At 36.3% G+C, this 20,355-nt stretch overlaps 1 non-coding gene across 1 annotated transcript; it reads left to right on the top strand.

Annotated features, from left to right (window-relative positions):
* Window positions 1–6,795: 6,795 nt before the first annotated feature.
* On the top strand, window positions 6,796–6,902 carry LOC124888282. Its single transcript, XR_007046411.1, has one exon. It is a non-coding gene; the product is annotated as a small nucleolar RNA R71 (small nucleolar RNA).
* The last annotated feature ends 13,453 nt before the right edge of the window (window positions 6,903–20,355 follow it).

The raw sequence follows: 20,355 nt of genomic DNA, 5'->3' as shown, positions 1-20,355 counted from the left end.
GTGAGGTGTCATGACCACAACCAGAGGACCTTGTGACCACTATGAGGAAACTCATGGCAGTATATATATCATCTTCATAATTTTTCTCTTATATTTTTCTCATTAAAAAAATAATTAGAGACCTATTAAGCTCGAATTCAAAAGGAGATCACACTATTGAGCTAGTTTAAGATGGGGAGCTTGTTTGTAGGCCCTATATCATCAATAATTCTTAAGTTTCCCTATTAATTTCATGTAATTCTCTATTTTAAATATTTATTTTGCGTTTGTATTTGGGACTGATTGGGGGTCTTTTAAGCTCGGATTTAGCTGGAGGTCATGTGGCATTTGATCCTTGAACTGCGTGGGATGCTGTGATTATTTTAATTTTGCAATTCTATAAGTGGGCCCCACATCGGATTTTTAGTCTAATTTCTGACTCAAAGCATTTATATGTAGTATGGCTATTGTTTTTCTTATTTTGATGTATGAATAATTGTTTTGATAGTGTGGCAACTATTGAAGGCCTCTTGAAATGGAAAAGCTCTAGTTTAGAGGATTTGGTGAGTGTTTGGTGGCATCCAGGTAAGATAGGCTTATCCTATCTTTAGATTGAGATTAATGTAACACCCTAGATTTAGGTCCTTAGAAAATTCCTTGATTTTTGAACTCACTACTCAAACTATGACTCACCTTATGAGTTCTAAGGTGTCTATATGGGTCGTAGGACCCCAAATCGTAGGGTGACCAGTGAGGTTGCCTAATGTATTTATTTTGAGTACGACTAGACTCAATGATTCTTAAAAACTTTAAACGAGTCATAAAGTGCTTTTCGTAGCCTAACCAGTGTGGTGTCCAAACGTTTTTGTTTTGGAAATGACTAAACCATACGAGTCTTAAGGTCTAAGTACGAGTTGTAGGGTACGTGTAACACCCCACATTTTTGGGCTATACATAGAGCCATCGTTCCTACATGTATAAACCCAAATCCCATAACTTATATTTGATTACATGTGTCATGATCATTATCCTAGTGTTAAGAGTGCTTGTGAGGTGAAAAATGTTTATAGGAAACACTTAAAAACAAAGGGTCAACTTTGAACGTGTATAATTTTTTGAATATGTGGAATTTTTCAGATCTAGACCCACCTACTTATAGATAATTGAATTAGCTTTCCAACAATACCCAGTTTGCCTTAATTCGATATTCGAGCAAAAAGTTATGAAAATTTTTATGAGAAACAGTAAGGGTCCATGATAGGTCCGCGCCACGAGGGATATTCCCCTAGAATAGGGGTCGCGCCACGAGGACTATTCCCATGAAAAAAGGGGCCAAGGGGTAATTTGGTCCTTTACCCTCAACAGCAGTCATCCAAAACATGACTTATAGCACTCAAAAGGGAATTATTTGCCCATTATCCTTAAAATTACTCATGTATAAACCCTCCCCCTTTCCAAGAATGAGCAATTCAAGCCTCTTTTCTCAAGAATAAGAAATTCAACTTTCTCTCCAGGAATTCAAGTATCCAAGCTCCAAGTCCAAGTTTTTCTTCACAGATTCGAGTAATTGAGGTATATGGGGTATTCATCAATGGGTTACTGTAGCTCCCAAGTGCACACTCAAGTGTATGTGGTCTCACCAAGTAGGAAAGTATCCCTTTAGAAGCCAAGTATTGATCCCATATGGACTAGTATTAAGCAACTATCAAATTTTAGTTCACAATTGATATTAAATTGATCTGAAAGTAACCAAAATAGTTTATAGTTTGTAAATTTGAAATCAAAGTAAGCAATTCAATAAAGTAAGAGCTTGGACAATCAATAAAGAGAAACCTAGGGTTAAATATCTGCGAATATTCATACTAAGCTATTGAACTTCATTGGTTAGATTACTTATCTTCGTTGTTGATTCACAAGGTTTATAGTATGATCATGATATCTCGATCCTCTAATCTTATGCCTAACTGGACATTACAACTACATCATTGAGTGGGGATGTAATAATCCATTTAGATGCATTAAGATGTCATCCTAAAAGTGAACCAAACAAGGCTTCTAGGTATATCCATATCCTAGAAGCTAATTCAAATCCCTTATTTTATAAAAGAATAAGAACCTTACTCTATTTATCCCTATGTTCTATCCTGTTATTCCCCCTCCTGAGTTCACAAAGTGAAAATGGATGTATTATAAGGGTCGCGAATACTTAAAATAGTTATAGAAATCAAAACCAAATCAATTCAAGCAATAGTAATCATGTTCTTGGCCTTAACCCCAGAAAGGGGATTTTAGCCACTCATGGACATAGTCACAATCACCATAGATGAATACAAGATAAAATTCATAAATAAACTAAATTAAAGAAATAAAAACCCTATTTTAAGTGTTTTCCATCCCCTCTTCTAGTTCCAAAGTCGTCTAAGGTGTTTAGCAATGTGTTTAAGAGTCCGATTTATAGGAACAAAATATTGGCCGTGTGGGAGTAGGGGTTGTGCCATCCATTCCATTCCCTGTAAATGGGGATTACTTTGAAATGGTCATTTCATGGGAGTAGGAGTCGCTCCATGTTAGTTATTTCATGTTATTTGGGGTCGCAATGCCCCTCTATCGCGAGGGCACACTGGAAAATCCATCTTGACTCCTAAACTAGTATTGTGCATTTTCCCTTCCATCCCAAGCCTTTTGGGGTTGTTCATAGTCAACTAAAAATAATACTATAGCATCACAATCCAAGGATTAGAGATCAAAACAACAAAGAATCCATAACGGTGAACTAGAAACTTAAGCTAAGAACCAGTTTCGCCCATTTAATCTTTAACTTAGTGTTTTGACTCTTGGCTTGATTCAATTAAACTTTGAAAACTATAAACAAGTAATTCCACACATAATTAAACAATAATAACCTTAGGAACTCATTATACACATTAGAATACATCGCGATCAACTAGTCAAGCACCTAGCTCAAGCTAGTAACTCTCATTTTCTCATTTGAACTCTAAGTGACCAAATTGAGTACAAACTTGTGTGAAAGACACCACAAAAATTGTAATTAAACACTTAAACACTTAGATGCTCAATTATATAATCATTATCATATTAAACACTCTAGTAGTCCTCAAAAAATGGCTAAATAAGCTTGGATAACAAGACTAAGGTGCATAAATCCACCTCAGATTAATGACACCACCCAATACTTAAAGCCTTGTTCATCCGCGAACAACTCTTTACTCTAATAATCATAAGAAGAGGAAAATCTACACTCCTACTATGAGCAAGACACTTAATCTTGTACTATACTAACTGCACAAAATGCAAATTCCTACACTAAGCATGTTACAAACACAATTGCAAGTTCAAGAATATTACTCTAAAATATCCTAGACTCAAGAATTGACTCACCAAGTTAGAAAAATAATGCATATTTCTCCATAAAAGACATCATACAAATCACCTAGCTATCATTATATATGTGCCCTCACGGCAAGAGAGTTACCCATAAACACTCACATAGATGCAATTTATAATAGAATGGGTATAAAAATCAAATTACACTCACTCTCACAAAGAATTCAAAAGTTACACAAGATGAACCATAGGATTTCCCTTAGTGTAGTACTCCACTAATATCAGAATGATGAAGCTTAGGACAAATAGGTCATCAAGGGTTTTAATGTAAGCTAAGGGACTGGTAGGAACTATTTTCACCAAGAATAGTTACTATCTTCCCTAAGCACTTTAATACATCACACTTTTCATTCAATTACCTTCTAATAACCCATTTACACCATTTTTATTTACCAATATCTTTTGTTTTGCCCCATCTCATTAAGCTTATTCATATACATTATGGAAGGGAGTATTTTCTATTCATTCATGATTCAATTTTACCTTTCTTCACACCCACTTTACATTACACACCCCGATGATAGTCACCCTTAACTTAAAGAATTTTTCTTAGTTGAGGTGCACAATGTCCAAGGAGGACCAGGGCTAAAACAGGTTCATTGTAACACAACTGGGCTAAAAATGGGAATTTTTAGCACCAGTAGCACCAGTTTCTCCAACTCCTACCATAACACATCAATTGCACACACCAATAGCTATCACTTTAGGGCTTCACTTTCACCTTTCTCCTACTTAAATTTCAAACTCCTTAAAACAATTAATCTTATACTAAATCTCTTAGGATCTTTAGATTAAATTAAGGTCAATCAAACAATGGGAATATGCTACAAATGAGGCTACCAAAGAATAAGATAGAGGATTAATGGGTTTAACTAGGATTATGCACAATGGTAGGTCTGAAAAAGGGTAAAAATATGGCTATCAAAGAAATGCTTATATCCTCTTCTAAACCCACACTCTTTATTTCTCTTTGCATACACACTAGCCAAGTTCTAGCATCAAATCCAACAAGGAAAACCAAATACCTCACACATACATGGTGCATACTCAACTCAATTACAATCGTCATAGACTCTCAACCAAAAATCACACGAATTCAACATTAAGCCAACAAGTACAAGAGTCACAATCATGAGCCTAGGAATCTCAAAAGTAGTAATTAACATAGTCAACATGCTTTTTAAAACCAAAGCACTTGCATCATACAGTCAAATACAACACTAACAAAAATATCCCATTTATTCCTGACAAAAATTTCTTTTTAAAAATTACTCCTAAAAATGGTAATTTCCCCACCTCATATTTTAAAATCTACTTTGTCCCAAAGTATACTTAATATTAGAGATAGAAATAATCCTTGAGGCCTCTAGGCCTAGCTAGTAGCATCTTTATACATTAAGAGGGTCTTGGGCCCCCACGTTTAGTCTTTGCCATGCTCCTTAGCTCAGGTTTTTCGATACTCAAACTTTCCATCAACTCGTGACAACAAAAACAAAAACTAGTGAAATAAAAACTAAAATACTAAAATTAAAATTTACCTTAATTTGGATTGCCTCCCAAGAAATGCCAAATTTAGTTTTGTAACACAACCTAATCTTCATCTCATCTATTTTCCTTTATCCTCTTCCTCCTACTTGGAGGACATCTTCTTATTTATTTCTAACCTCTTGAGTGTGAACTCTCAGGTTTAATAAATTTCTCAACAATAGACTTTTTAGGCATATCAATATATATTATTTTGGGCTGGGGTGGTTATGGCTTAGATAACTCAATGAGGAAGTCCAAAGTGATCTTTAGTGGACTAAACTCTACCACCCTAGACTCATCCCCTTCAATAACTATAATCATGCACAAATCTTTGTAGTGGGATAGTGTGTAGAGTGGTTTATACACTTTGAAACCACTTCTTCATTATCTAGCCTCATTGTGAGCGTGCTCTCTCTTACATCTATCAATGCTCCTCCCATCACCAAAAATGGATGTCCCAAGATGACTGGCACTCTTTCGTCTACTTGAAATCTAAAACAATAAAATCAGCAGTAATAATAAACTTACCAAAATTAATGAAAATATCCACTATGATTCCTTTAGGATAGGATATGGTCCAGTCTGCCAATTAGAGTATCACATAGATCAATCTCGGCTTCCCCAAACCCAACGAATTAAACAAGGAGAGAGGCATCAAGTTATACTTTCCCCCAAATCACTAAGTGCGTAACTACCTCACTATTTCTAATTTGAATGGGGAGAGTAAATCTACCAGGATCTTTGAGCTTTTTGGGCATCTTCTGTATCATTACAGAACTACACTCCCCAGTGAGTGCTACTGTCTTAACCTCCTATAGCTTAACTTTGTTAGTGACCACGTCTTTCAAGTACTTAGCATTCTTGGACATTACCTTCAAAACATCTAAAAGAGGAAGATTAATGTGAAGATCTCTGAACTTATCAGAGACCTTCTTGAAGCACGCATCCTCTTTTGCTTTTATAAGCCTCTGTGGGGAAGCTGGTGGTGGTATTTCCTTCAGCTATTCAACAACTTTAGTTTTTGAGTACTCAGACTTTCTCAAATTTTTAGAAACTTTGTCATCTACCTATTGAGGAACCAACTCCTCATCTACCTCCTTAGTCGTCTTTGAAGGTTATTCATTAAGCTCTTTACCATTTCTCAAAGTGATTGCCATTACTTATTTAGGAGATTAAATATCACTTGGAAAACCACCCTGAGGCCTGTCATTTTATGCCTGCTGTATTTTCCTAACATACATCTCTAAGTTCTTTATATCCACCTATTGGCTCTTTATATTTACTACCAACTATGATTGAGAAGCTAGAGTTGGTTTCACTATCTCTTTTATATTGTTTATTTTAATTGTGGCCTGATTCTCTTAAAATTACTGCTACTGAAACTGCTACTGTTGGTTGTTGCATGATAGAATTAGTGGCTGAGTCTGCCACTTTTAGTTGTAAGTGTTACCATAATTTGGCCTTTAAGCATTTCCCACAAACATTACTAACTCAGGATTTGCACCACATATGGTGGCAGAATGACCACTGTTGCCACAAACCTCACTCTAAGTATGTGTCTGATAAATTGTATTAGTTTTTGCTACAGGCTGTGTAACCCCCAATTTTATATTGTTGAGTTGAGTAGTTAGCTGATTCTGTAATGCAAAAATTTGAGCTGGTATATCAATAAATTGGTCCACCTCCAACATACCTACAAAATTCTTTAGAGTATTTCTTGAGTCACCACGCCACTTAGGATTCCCTTGTGCAATTTGATTCAATATGGTGTATAACTTATCATACGTCAATTCTAATGCTTGACCACCTGCAGCTGAATCTAGTTAAATTTTTGTGTTGTGATCAAGTGCCTCAACAAAAGTGTGAGCTAGTACCTCATTAGACTATTGATGATGTGGATAGTCCTGTAGAATATCTTTGAACCTCTCCTAAGCATGATATAAGTTCTCATCTGGCTTCTGTTTGAAGCTCATAATCTCACTGCACAGTCTCGTAGTCTTTTTAGATAGAAAGAATCAGATGAGAAGTTTTCTAGATAAGTCATCCCATGTTGTGATTGAACTTTCTGGCTCATCGTTTAACTACTTCTTGGCTCCCCAATAGTTAAAAGGGGAAAGTTTCAGCATAACATAGTCAATTGACACACTTGTATGGATAAATGTGTCACTAATCTCCAAGATGTTTTGTAGATGGACTTGTGGATCTTCATGTGAAAGCCCCATAAATTATCCATTACTGATCAAAAGCTACACCATGTTTTTTTTAGCTCAAAGTTAGCTCCGACAATTAGTTTTTGAAAAAGGGAGGTTAAATTTATTGGAAATGGGATTGCCACTTTGCAAACTATCCTGTAGGCTAGTTGATCTTTAGCCATGAGAGAAGGATTGCCTTGTTCCTCTTGAATTTGCAGGATATAATGGTGAAGGAATTCTTCTCACCTCAATTATGAAAGCATTGCTCAGGTTTATGGCTTAGTTCAATCAATTCCCTATCTCTTGCCAGCTTCCTAGTTTGCAAACCTGTTTACTACAAATTCAATACTAAAACCATGCGTAAAGAACTAAAAAAATACTAAAAATTAAAACTAAAACAAAAATAGTTGCCAATTCATAAGTCCCCAGCAACGGTGCCAAAAACTTGTTGCGTTCAAGTGCACACGCAAGTATAAGTGATTTCACCAAGTAGTAAAGTGGCCCTTTAGAAGCCAAATATTTATCCCACATGACTAGTGTTAAGCAAATACCAAATTTTAGTTCACAATTGATATTAAATTGATGTGAAAGTAACCAAAAGAGTTTATAGTTTGTAAAAGAAATTAAAGTAAACAATTTAATAAAGTAAGAACTTGGACAATCAATAAAGAGAAACCTAGGGTTAAAGATCTATGAACATTCATACTAAGCTATTGAATGTTATTGGTTAGATTACTTATCTTGGTTGTTGATTCACAGGATTTATTGTATGATCATGGTCTCCCGATCCTCTAATCTTCTACCTAACTAAACATTACAACTACATCATTGAGCGGGTATGAAATAATACATTTAGATGCATTAAGATGTCATTCTGCAAGTGAACCCAACAAGGCTTATAGGTATATCCCTATCCTAGATGCTAATTCAAATCCCTTATTTTATGATTTAATATAAACCTTGCTCTATTTATCCCCACGTTCTATCCTCTTATTCCCCCTCCCGCATTTATAAAGATGACAATGGATGTATTCTAAGGGTCATGAGTCCTTAAAATAGTTATAAAAAGTATAAATAAACAACCAAATATTATAATCAATCAAAACCTAATCAATTCAAGCAATAGTAATCATGTTATTGGCCTTAACCCCGGAAAAAGAATTTTAGCCACTCATGGACATAGTCTTAATCACCATAGATGAATACGAGATAAAATCCATAAATAAACTAAATTAAAGAAATAAAAACCCTATTTAAAGTGTTTTCCATCCTCTCTCCATGTTCCAAAGTCGTCCAAGGTGTTTAACAATGTGTTTAAGTGTCCTATTTATAGGAGCAAAATATTGGCCATGTGGAAGTATGGGTTGTGCTGCCCCTTCCATTCCTAGGGAATGGGGATCATGATACAGTGGTTATTTAATGGGAGTAGGGTTCGCTCCATGTTGGTTATTTCATGGGAGTAGGGATCTCGATGCCCCTTTATCACGAGGGCACACCAGAAACTCCATCTTGACTCCTAAACTCATCTTGTGCATTTTTCCCTCCATCCCAAGCCTTTTGGTATTGTTTACACTTTATTTAAAGATTTTTAATCATCCATATATCATCATAATCAACTCACCAAGAAACCTATAACATCACACACCACGTATTAGTGCTCAAAACAACAAACAATCCATAACGGTGAACTAGAAACTTAAGCTAAGAACCAGTTTCGCCCATTTAATCTTTAACTTAGTGTTTTGACTCTTGGCTTGATTCAATTAAACTTTGAAAACTATAATCAAGTAATTCCACACATAATTAAACAATAATAACCTTAGGAACTCATTATACATATTAGAATCCATCGTGATCAACTAGTCAAACATCTAGCTCAAGCTAGTAACACTAGTTTTCTCATTTGAACTCAAAGTGACCAAATTGAGTACAAAATTGTTTGAAAGACACCATAAAAATTATAATTAAACACTTAGATTCTCAATTATATCATCATTAACACATTAAACACTCAAGTAGTCCTCAAAACAAGGCTAAATATGCTTGAATAATAGTTTTTTCACCCATTGAGCCCCAAACCCCTCTTTTTGATTTGAGTATGAGTTTTACTATAATTATGATCATATTCCATGTACACTAGGATTTTTATCCATTTTTCCCATTAGTTTTACATTCAATCCAAGCTAATAGTTTTATTCCATGTGAATCATACTCCTACATATTTGAAGTTTAAAAACCCTAAGTCATGTTCAGTTGGCATCATGTCAAATTCTTGAGTTATGATTTAATCAGTATAAACATCATATTTTCTCAAGTTTAACTCATTACCATGTTTACATTCATAAAATTTATCAGACTATTTAAATATCTCATGCTTTGGGTCTTTGAACTATGACATTATGCTACTGTTTTTAAGTGTTACTATCAAATTCTGTAATCATTTAGTGTTGGCGGGTTATGATCACCTGATAACTAAATATTTACTTTTGTTTAAGACTTTTTAAGTAATGATTCAGTCAACTCATGATTTTATTATTAAACTCAAATTATTATGATCATGTTAGGCACTATCAGTTTATATGTTTATAATTACTTCAGAATCTGTATGCACTATTGTTTTTAAGATACCATGACTTGAGCTTATTAGTTATCAGTGCATACAATAGTTAGTATTTTAGTTAATTTTAGTTGGGAGTAGTATTTATCATTGAGTGGGAAGTGTGGATTCGACACATCCTACTTCCCCAGAAACTATGTGCCACCGTAGGTTTAGGGGCCTCGCCAGAGAGTGTTTTCCCTTGCCCAATATGGGCTCAATTTAGTGATCACTCCATTTCAGATTCTACTCTAATAGAAAGGATAGAAAATCTCTCCTCAATGTGGGTCAGATGTTGGAATCTATGATAGCTCACATGGTTTATGTCTGTTACATGATAGCTCCCACAGTTTCAGTCAATATTCAGTTTAGATTTGCTTGACCAAGTAATCAGATTTCAGTAATTATCAAGTCAGTTTTATAGATTATTTATGTTATTTAGATCATTTGTTTTACATGTTCACATTTTTATGCTCAACATCCATACATGATCCTTACTTCAAATTTGTAGCATGTTCAGCTTTACATAATATTTACATACATTATTCATGTTTTACTGCTTCCCATTTTATAGATTTATTTTAGCTCATGAGTTAAAATCTCTCTATGACTTACAGTTTTCACGTATAGTTATGTTTTAAATACATGTTTAAGCAAACAACTTATATCCTCAGTTTTAAAGCATATTTTAAATATTTTCATGATTTAGTGCATGTCTATATATACTTAGTACATTCCACCGTATTGACCACATATATTCATTTGTGGCTACATCCTTTATCATGTAGGTACCAGATGTAGCTCATACCCCAGGGTCAGACAGTTCTCAACCTTTATCCAACAAGTAATGAGTTCTTCTATTTTGTGAACTTTAGTCAGTTGTAGTTTATGTATTATCTTGTAGTTTGATTATTCATATGTATTGATTAGTGGTAGTTAGAGGCATATCCTATCTATCTACAGTCAGTATAGTAGAGGCTTCATAGATAGTCAGTTAGAGTCATGATATATAATTCAAGTTTCTTTCTTCAGTTTTATCATGTTGTAAACTTTATAAGTATTACATTTATTCATACTTTCTCATGATTAAGTTTCCTCTTAGTAAATTTAGTTCTTATATAATTTAAATTCATTGCTCAAGTATCATGCCAGTACATGGGTAAGTTTAGGACCACTTGTGGTTCTAAGTATCGTGTTACGACTAGGGTGTAGCCTCGAGTCATGATAGTACGACTCATGGTCAGACCACCGTGCATGACCCATGATACTATCCAGAATACAAGTCTAAGAGATGACTCTTATCCAGTCATTATGAGTCATCATGTGATCCATAACGACTGGGCAACTAACTCTCAGTGTTTTATTAAGGGCATTCTGGTCATTTCCCCTTTTTCCTACTTAGACCCTATAGTTATAAAATATCAAGAAGGGGTTATTTATTATTCTTTATCACATCAAATACACTCTTCAACTCTCTCAATTCTCCAAAGCAAAAAAAAGCTAGGATTTTTAAAAGTTGGTCAATTAGAGCTCCCAAGGGTCATTTATTTCCATAGTTGCGGCGCTTTCAAGCGTGTTATTCTTCCCCAAATCTTATTTTATTAAATTTATGTGTTTTAAATAGTTTATTTGTATGTCTTTGAATGCAGGTTAAGGGTTTTGGAAGGGTTGGCCCTTGAATTATTTTCCCAAGGTTTTCATGAGCTGTTCATGCTTTGAGTTGAATGTTTTTAAACAAATGAGGTGCATGGGTGTGGAATTGACCCAAATTGATGTTTTTAACTTGTAATTTATTTTGAATAAATGTGTTCCCTCAACCAAATTGTGTAAATGGCTTTGAATTATAGAATTATTGCTTGGTTTGACCTACTAACCTATACTATTGCATTGTATAAATAGTTAAACAATGACATAGATTTTGAAGGTCTTGTTGGCTATGCTTTGATTTAATGAATAAATTGTATTGAGACACTTCTCCCAATTTTATTTGATAAACTAAAGAAGGTCGAGACATTCCTCCGATTTGATTTAATGAACAAAAGGGGTCGAGGCATTCCCCTAAGGTAATGGAAATATGCTGGCATAATTATGACCTTGCAAATTAAATGGTATGATGATACCCGTGGTGTGCCTTAATTTATAATTCCTTGGTTAATGAATGGGTTATGTGGAGCTTATTTTAATTGGGCTTAGTAGGGGTTATGTAGCTAAGCCGTGAAGGTATGAGTCTCGAATGACTGATACTGGAAACTCACGTTTGCTGATGTAAGGGTTGGTCTTAATGACCGTGTGCATGGTTCACACTATTGATATATTTGTATCAAGGATTGACGTGGGGTCGGGGTATTACTTAGTCTTCCTTGACATCTCTGGTTTATACAGCTAACATGCATTAGGGTCTCTTCAGCAGGGTGAGTTGAACACATATAGCCTGTGGGTCCCTATTTATGATGGCTGAGCTACATAGTCATGGATAATATTTTATTATTATGCTAAAACTTATTCCCTATCCTAACATATTATTTATGTATGTACATGATGATGCATAAATGGTTTTGAATTGGATTTTGACTTGGTATTAGTTTACCCTTTATCTTGAGTTACAAGCTAGTGCTCACCCAACTAATCCTATTCGGATGCTATATCCCCAAGTGATGCAGGGTCTAAAGGTACTTCTACTTTTTTATGCAGTGATAGGTAATCTCAGAGTTATTCATGAGTCAGCTTGAAGTGGTGAGCCTTCTTCTTCTGAAACCCATTACTTCTTTGTCTAGTTATGTCATAGATAGTTTGATTGTTTTCCATTTTTATAGCTATTATCGGGGGAATGTCTCAGCTTAGATGGATATTAGTTTAGGATAGAGTCTTGTGGATTACTATGGATTGGGGTATTATGGTTAATATTCTCAGATTCTTTTGAGTTATTGATTATTTTATCTTGTTATATGTTTGGAGTTCATCCGCTGCTAGATGTATGGTGTTCTATTGACTAGGAAAAATGGGTGGTCTTTAGTCCTTGGTGGACTTGAGATACCCATCATGATTAGGCTCTGGTTTAGTCCTAACAAAGTTTGTATTAGAGCCTCGATTTGGTATTATTAGGTGTCCACAAAACCATGTCGGTTAGAGTTTCTTTTGTGGGTGTTTAGCATGCCACACTTATAAGGGAGAAGCTACAAGGCATTTATGAATATTTCCCTTTCTTGTGTTCTATTTTCAAGCCATAGAGTTTAGGATATTGAAATCTCTACAAATTCTATTTGTTCGGATTTCATATCATGCTTCCTCAAAGATCTGATGCTTGTGAAAACTCTTCTGTCCTACCTGAGGATAGCGTGGAGGGAACTTATCTTACCTATAAGGTGCAAAACTAGTCTAAGGCCCCATTTCTTGATTATACTACCCCCCATAGAGTTCTACCGAGCCTTACTAGTCCTTTGGGTTCCTCTAGCTGATGGTGTTCTTGTACCACCGCCCCAAGAAGACATTTCTAATGCTGAGTTTCATTGATCTATTCATCTATTAACCTAGTTGGTGATATATCAGTCATGTCAGTCGGGTCCTATTGGTGCCGCTATGAGTGCCTTTGAGGTTACTCGAGTTAGGTAGTTTATGAGGATGAATCCCTTAACTTTTACTGGCTCTAATGTTGAGGAGGATCCTCAAGGTTTCATTGAAGAAATGGAAAAAATTATTTGAGTCATGCATTCTTCTGACTCTAAGGATGTAGAATTTTCCACATATCAGTTGAAAGATGTATCATATCAGTGGTACAACGATTGGGATCAGTTCGGTGATGATGATGCAGAGTTAACATTGTAGGATAATTTTTTGGTTCTTTTCTTGATCACTTTTCTTCTCTGGAGATGAGTGAGGTAAAGGCTGAGGAGTCATGAATCTAAAATAGGGTAGGATAACTGTGAAAGAGTATGCCCTAAAATTTCATCAGTTGTCCTATTATTCTCTTGAGCTAGTGTCTAGCATGAAGGCTAAGATAAGAAAGTTTATTTCGGGCTTATCTCGAGACCTAGTATTGGAATGCAAGGCCACCTTATAGAATAATGATATAGGTATATCTGGGCATGTGGTGTACATGTAATAGGTTGAGGAGAAAAAGAAAAACAAAACATAAGTAAGAGAGAGTCAAAGTAAGAGATCCAGGCATTTTGAGTAGGATAAAGGCCAGCCAAACAACAGTAGAGATGGAAAGTAGTGATCTAAGAAGAACAAGTGGGAAAATTTTGGTTCTTATTCTATGGCTAGTGCTCTATATCCTCAACCATCTGGTGATCACCGCTTTTAGAGAAACAGTGGGTTTAAGGCAGAAGGTGCCCAATCTAAGGCCAGTGGGGACTGATTAGCTCTATTGCATTCTCCTTGTAGAGTTTGTGGTCAGTTACACCATGGTTTTTATGATGTAGGGGAGAAATAAGTGTTTTAGCTATGGCCATTTTGGCTATATTCAGAGGAACTGTCCTTCAAACGATGTTACTACTGGCGCTAATAAAGTTCCTATTGCTTCTACTTTAGCTCTTATACCAAAGGGTGCTACTTATGGCTCTGACACTGGTTGGAATCATCTGTATGCTTTAACCACTTGTTAGGAATCTAGGGCTTCTCCTGATATTATCATTGGTACGCTATAACTCTTCTTTCATGATGTGTATTGCTTACTTGATTTAGGGTTTACTCTTTCTTATGTGACTTCTTATGTGGTTATTCATTTTGGTTTTGGCCTTGAGTGTATTCCTAATCCCTTTTCTATGTCTACCCAGGTGGGTGACTTTATTATTACTAGAAGAGCCTATAGGGGTTTTGTGGTTTCTATATGTGGTATGGAGATGTTAGTGGATCTGATAGAGTTGGACATTTTAGACTTTGATGTTATCTTGGGGATAAATTGGGTCCATTCATGCTATGCATCTCTTAACTGTAGAACCCAAAGGATCAGTTTCCAATTCCCGAATGAACTAGTGATTGAGTGGGAAGGGAGCTACCTAGTGCCTAAGGAAAGGTTCATTTCTTATTTAAGAGCCCAAAAATTGATTTCCATAGGGTGTCTATATCACCTAATTTGGTTTAAAAATTCTAACTCAGAGGGTCCTTCTTTGTAATCTGTCACTGTAGTCAATTAATTTCCTGAAGTATTTCCCAATGATCTTCCCGGTAATTCTCCCGATAGGGAAATAGACTTTGGGATTTACCTTCTACTAGATACCCATCCCATCTCTATCCCTCCTTATAGAATGGCTCTAACTGAGTTGAAAAAACTTAAAGAGCAGTTGAAAGATCTTCTTGATAAGGGTTTTATTCATTATAGCGTTTCCCTGTGAGATACACTAGTACTTTTCATGCGTAAGAAGGATGGGTCCCCTTGAATGTGCATAGACTACCGCCAGTTGAATAAGGTGACAGTAAAGAATAAGTACGCTCTTCCTAGGTTTGATGACCTATTTGACCAACTTTAGGGTGCTAAGTACTTTTCTAAGATTAATCTTTGGTAGGGTTAGTATCAGTTAAATATTAGGGAAACAGATATCCCTAAGACTACTTTTTGTACCCGATACGGTCATTAGGAGGTTTTGGTCATGTATTTTTGATTGACTAATGCTCCAACTACATTTATAGATCTTATGAACCAGGTATTCAGTTAGTTTTTGGACTTATTCATCATTGTATTTATTGATGTATTCTAAGAGTGAGAAGGATCATGCCAATTAAATCTATATAACATTGCAGGCTCATAAGGATTAATATTTGTATGCTAAGTTTTCAAAGTGTGAGTTCTGTTTGAGGGATCTGACCTTCTTTGGTCACGTTATCTCTAGTGAGGGGATCATGGTGAATCCATAGAAAGTTAAGGAGGTTAAGAAGTGGCCTAGACCCATGACTCCAATCGATATTCGAAGTTTCTTGGGTTTAGCTGGGTATTATGGGATATTTGTGGAGAGTTTCTCTTCGATCGGTGCTCCATTGACTAAGTTGACTAAGAAGAAGGTGAAGTTTCTATGGTCCGATGCTTGTGGTAACTTTGAGAAGTTGATGGATAAGATAACTTTAGCTCTAGTATTGACCCTACCCGAGGGTACTGATGGCTTTGTTTTTTGGTGATGCATCCCATATGGGACTGGGTTGTGTGTTGATGCAACGTGGAAAGGTTGTGGAATATGCTTCTAGGAATCTTAAGGTGCATGAGAAGAGATATCCAACTCATGTCTTAAAGTTGTTGGCTGTGGTCTTTGCTTTGAATATTTGGTATCATTGTTCGTGTGGGGTTCATATTGACATATATTCAGATCATAAGAGCCTACAATACGTGTTCACCCAAAAAAAGTTAAATCTTAGGCGAAAGAGATGGCTTGAGTTGCTCAAGGACTACAACATGAGTCCCTATTATCATTCAGGTAAAGCTAATGTGGTTGCTAATGTTCTTAGTAGGTTGTCCATTGGAAGCTTATCTCATATGAATGAGGAGTAGCATGGTTTGATGAAGGATATTCACTATTTGACTAATTTAGGAGTTCATCTCTTAGACTCTGAGGAGGGTAATGTGATTGTTCAAGAGGTGGTAAAGTCATCTCTTGGTGATGAGGTGCAGGAAAACCAAATTTTGTATCCTAATTTGATGCAGATTAAGGATGATGTGGGTCAATAGAAGGTCCTGGCTTTTGAGATTGGTGTGTGCTCCCGATGTTGATGGGCTACGAGGAAGGATCTTGGTTGAGGCTCATGAGTCTCGGTATATTTTTAACCCTAGTTTGTCAAAGATATACCAAGACTTGAAGGAGATTTATTGGTGGAATAACATGAAGAGGGATATGGCCAATTTTGTAGCCAAGTGTATTTGTTTGTCAGCAAATAAAGGTGGAGTACTTGATGCCCGGTGGTTTATCTCAAGAGATTGAGTTGCCTGTGTGGAAATGGGAATTGATTAGTATGAATTTCATTATGGTTCTTTCACGGTCTCGTAGTCAGTTTGATTTGATTTAGGTTATCATGGATAAGATGACCAAGTCTGCTCATTTCTTGCCTGTGAGGACTAATTATTTTGTGGAGGATTATGCTAAGCTCTTCATTCAGGAGATCGTCAAGTTGTATGGTGCTCCTGTCTCCATTATATCTGACCGCGATACTCAATTCTCATCTCTATTTTGGAATTCTTTTCAGAGAGGTTTGGGAATTAAGGTGGACCTTAGCACTACTTTCCACCCTCAGATGGATGGACAAGCGGAGAGGACTATTCAAGCTTTGAAAGATATACAAAGGTGTTGTGTGCTTGATTTTGGTAGTAGCTGGGTTGATCATTTGCCTCTGACAGATTTTGCATATAATAATATCTTCCACTCTAGTATCGGGATGACTCCTTTCAAGACGCTTTATAGTGGGAGGTGTAGGTCTCCTATTGGATGGTTCAAAGTTGGTGAGACTAGGTTGTTCGTCCTGGACTTGATTCACCAAGCCATGGAAAAAGTGAAAGTGATTTGGGATAGACTTAAGACTGCTCAGATTCGCCAAAATTCCTATGCGGACATGAGGCTCAGGGAATTAGAGTTTGATGTGGGTGATTGGGTATTCTTGAAGGTATCTCCCATTAAAGGGGTGATAATATTTGGAAAGAAGGGGAAGCTCAGTTCCTATTATGTTGGCTTCTACTTGATTTTGAGGTGAGTGGGCAATGTGGCTTATGAGTTAAAATTGCCTTTGAGTTTGGGTTCTATCCACCTGGTGCTCTATGTTTCAATGTTGAAGAAGTGTGTGGGTGATCCTTCCATGATTGTTCCTTTGGAGAGTGTTGGTATTTCGGATTCCTTGTCTTCTGTGGAAGTCACGGTTGAAATTTTAGGTAGGCAAGTTTGTCATTTGAGGACTAAGGATATGGCTTTATTGAAGGTTCTTTGGAGGAGCTATAAAGGTAAAGAAGCTACTTGGGAAGCTGAAGAGGGCATGAAGTCCAAATATCCATTCTTGTTTCCGGCTTTGGATAATCGTACTTAAGGTATATGTATTCCTTAATATCTTTATTTTCTATCTTTATTAAAGGAAAGTGTAACTGTGTTCTATGTTAAATCATGCTAATGGATGCCTTGACTCATCATTCGTGGGCGAATGATCCTAGGGGTATGTAACACCCAGGATTTTGGTCCTTGAAAAATTCCAAGAGTTTTCAACTCACTGCTCAATCTATGACTCACCTTACAAGTCGTAAGGTGTTTATACGGGTTGTAGGACCCTAAATCATAGGGTGACCAGTGAGGTTGCCCTATGTGTTTATTTCGAGTACGACTAGACTCAATGAGTCATCAAGACTCTAAATGAGTCATATAGAGCTTTTCGTAGCCTACCCAGTGTGGTGCCCAAACATTTCTGTTTTATAAAGGACTAGACCATACGAGTCGTAAGGTCTGAGTACGAGTTTTAGGGTATAAGTCATAGTTAAACTAGTATGCATAACACATGATACTGTCTAGACTATAAGCCTAAAAATAACTCGTAACAGTCGTTATGAATTATTTTATGTCTCATAGCGACTGGGCAGCCAATTCTCAGTATTTTATTGAGGGCATTCTGGTCATTTCCCTTTTTCCCCTAATTAGTCCCACGCCCATAAAATATTAAGATGGGTTGTTTCTCATTCTTTTCACATCAAATACACTCTTAAACTCTCTCAATTACCCAAAATAAAAGCAAGCTTGGGTTTCTCAAGGTTGGTCAGTTAGAGCTCCCAAGGATGATTTCTCTCCATAGTTGTGACTCTTTTAGGAATGTTACTCTTCCCCAAATCTCATTCTATGAAAAACATGAGTTTTAAATGGTTTATTTGTATGTATTTGAATGTGGGTTTTGATATAGGTTGAGGATTTTTGAATGGTTGACCCTTGAATTGTTTTCCATGGTTTTCATGAGTTGTTCATGCTTTGAATTGAATGTTTTTAAACTAATGGGGAGCATGGATGTGGGAATTGGAATGGGGGTTGAGGTATCACCAAAATTGATGTTTTGAACTTGGAATTGATTTGAATAATTGTATTCACTAAACCCACTTGTGTAAATGGCTTTGAATTATGAAATTATCCCTTGGTTTGACCTACTCACCTATACTATTTCATTACATAAATGGTTAAACAAAGAAAATGGATTTTGAAGGCCTTGTTGGCTATGTTTTGATTTAATGAACAAAGAGAGGTTGAGGCATTTCCTCCAATTTGATTTGATAAACTAAAGAAGGTCGAGGCATTTCTCCAACTTGATTTAATGAACAATAAAGGTCGAGGCATTCCCCAAGCTAATGAAACTGTGATGGCATAATTTTGAGCAGCTAAATGGTATGATAATACTTGTAGTGTGCCTTAATGTATATTTCCTTGGTCAATGAATGGGTTATGTGAAACTTATTTTAATTGGGCTTAATGGGGGTTATGTTGCTAAGCCGTGAAGGTATGAGTCTCGAATGACTGATACTAGAAATTCACATTCGCCAACGTGAGGGTTGGCCTTAATTACCATGTGCATGGTTCACACTATTGATATATTTGTATCTAGGATTGACATGGGGTCGGGGAATTCAATGGTCTTCCTTGACACCTCTGGTTCATGCGGCTAACATGCACTGGGCTCCTTCAGTAGGGGAAGCTGAACCCATATAGCTCGTGGGTGCTTGTTTATGATGGTTGAGCTACATAGTCCAAGATAATGTTTTACTATCATTCTAAACCTCGTTACCTATCTCGACATGTTATTTATGTATGTACATGATGATGTGGGCATGGTTTTGAATTGGATTTTGACTAGGCATTATTTTATCCCCCACCACGCTTATGTCTCTATACCCCATCCCAACTTGCTCTGGCCCCGGGTCCTTCTTTTTTATTTCTCAGTAAGCAGACCATGGGAGCATGGGGGCGATATCTGCTTTTGATTGATAGAAAGCATTTGTTTTTTATCTCTCTTGACCGAACTCACAAAAAAAATCATAATAGAAAAAGTTCTTTTTGCCGGAAGAGTAGTGTTGGAGACATCTTTATCTGAGGAGGAGGCTTCATTGTTCGGCTCCTCATTAATGATGTTAGGATTGGCCCGGTCACCCCCTAAATCCAAAAACAAAGGAGAGACAGAACGGAATCACTTTGTTTCAGTGACATATCTAATCAGACTGAATAGGATTTGAAGAGCTGTAACAATCATTCACATAAATTTCAGTGAACTATTGAAGCTAGCAGTGTGATTGGTCAGACAAGTACCAAGGGCTTTCAGTAGACTTTTTTCATTTTCGAATTCGCTTGCGACAAGTCCTAGAATTAGTATGAGTTCATTGACCGCGTAAGGGCGATCTATCTTGATGACGAATTCCACGATAACAAGAAATCAAAATTAATCGCTCGATGTCTGCTCGTTCTCCCCTCTTTAATTTCCAATGAACAACATGATCTTGAACTATCATTTGTTCAATTTGGTCAATTTGATACTTAGTTAATTATTTATATCTTTATCTTTCCACTGATACCTAATCGATAACGAACCTGAATGCTTTTTTATTTTAGGGCCAATTCTATCAATTTTGGTTGAGGTAATTCGTACATGTTCATCACCAACTAATTTAGCTCCTGAGTTACATGCTAGTGCTCACCCCACTAACCATCCCTGAACACTGTATCCCCA

This window comes from Capsicum annuum, chromosome 10, assembly GCF_002878395.1.
Source record: "Capsicum annuum cultivar UCD-10X-F1 chromosome 10, UCD10Xv1.1, whole genome shotgun sequence".
In the NCBI taxonomy this organism is placed as follows: Eukaryota; Viridiplantae; Streptophyta; class Magnoliopsida; order Solanales; family Solanaceae; genus Capsicum; species Capsicum annuum.
The sequence above is the reverse complement of the archived record's forward strand: the minus strand, read 5'-3'. Positions and strand labels throughout refer to the sequence as shown.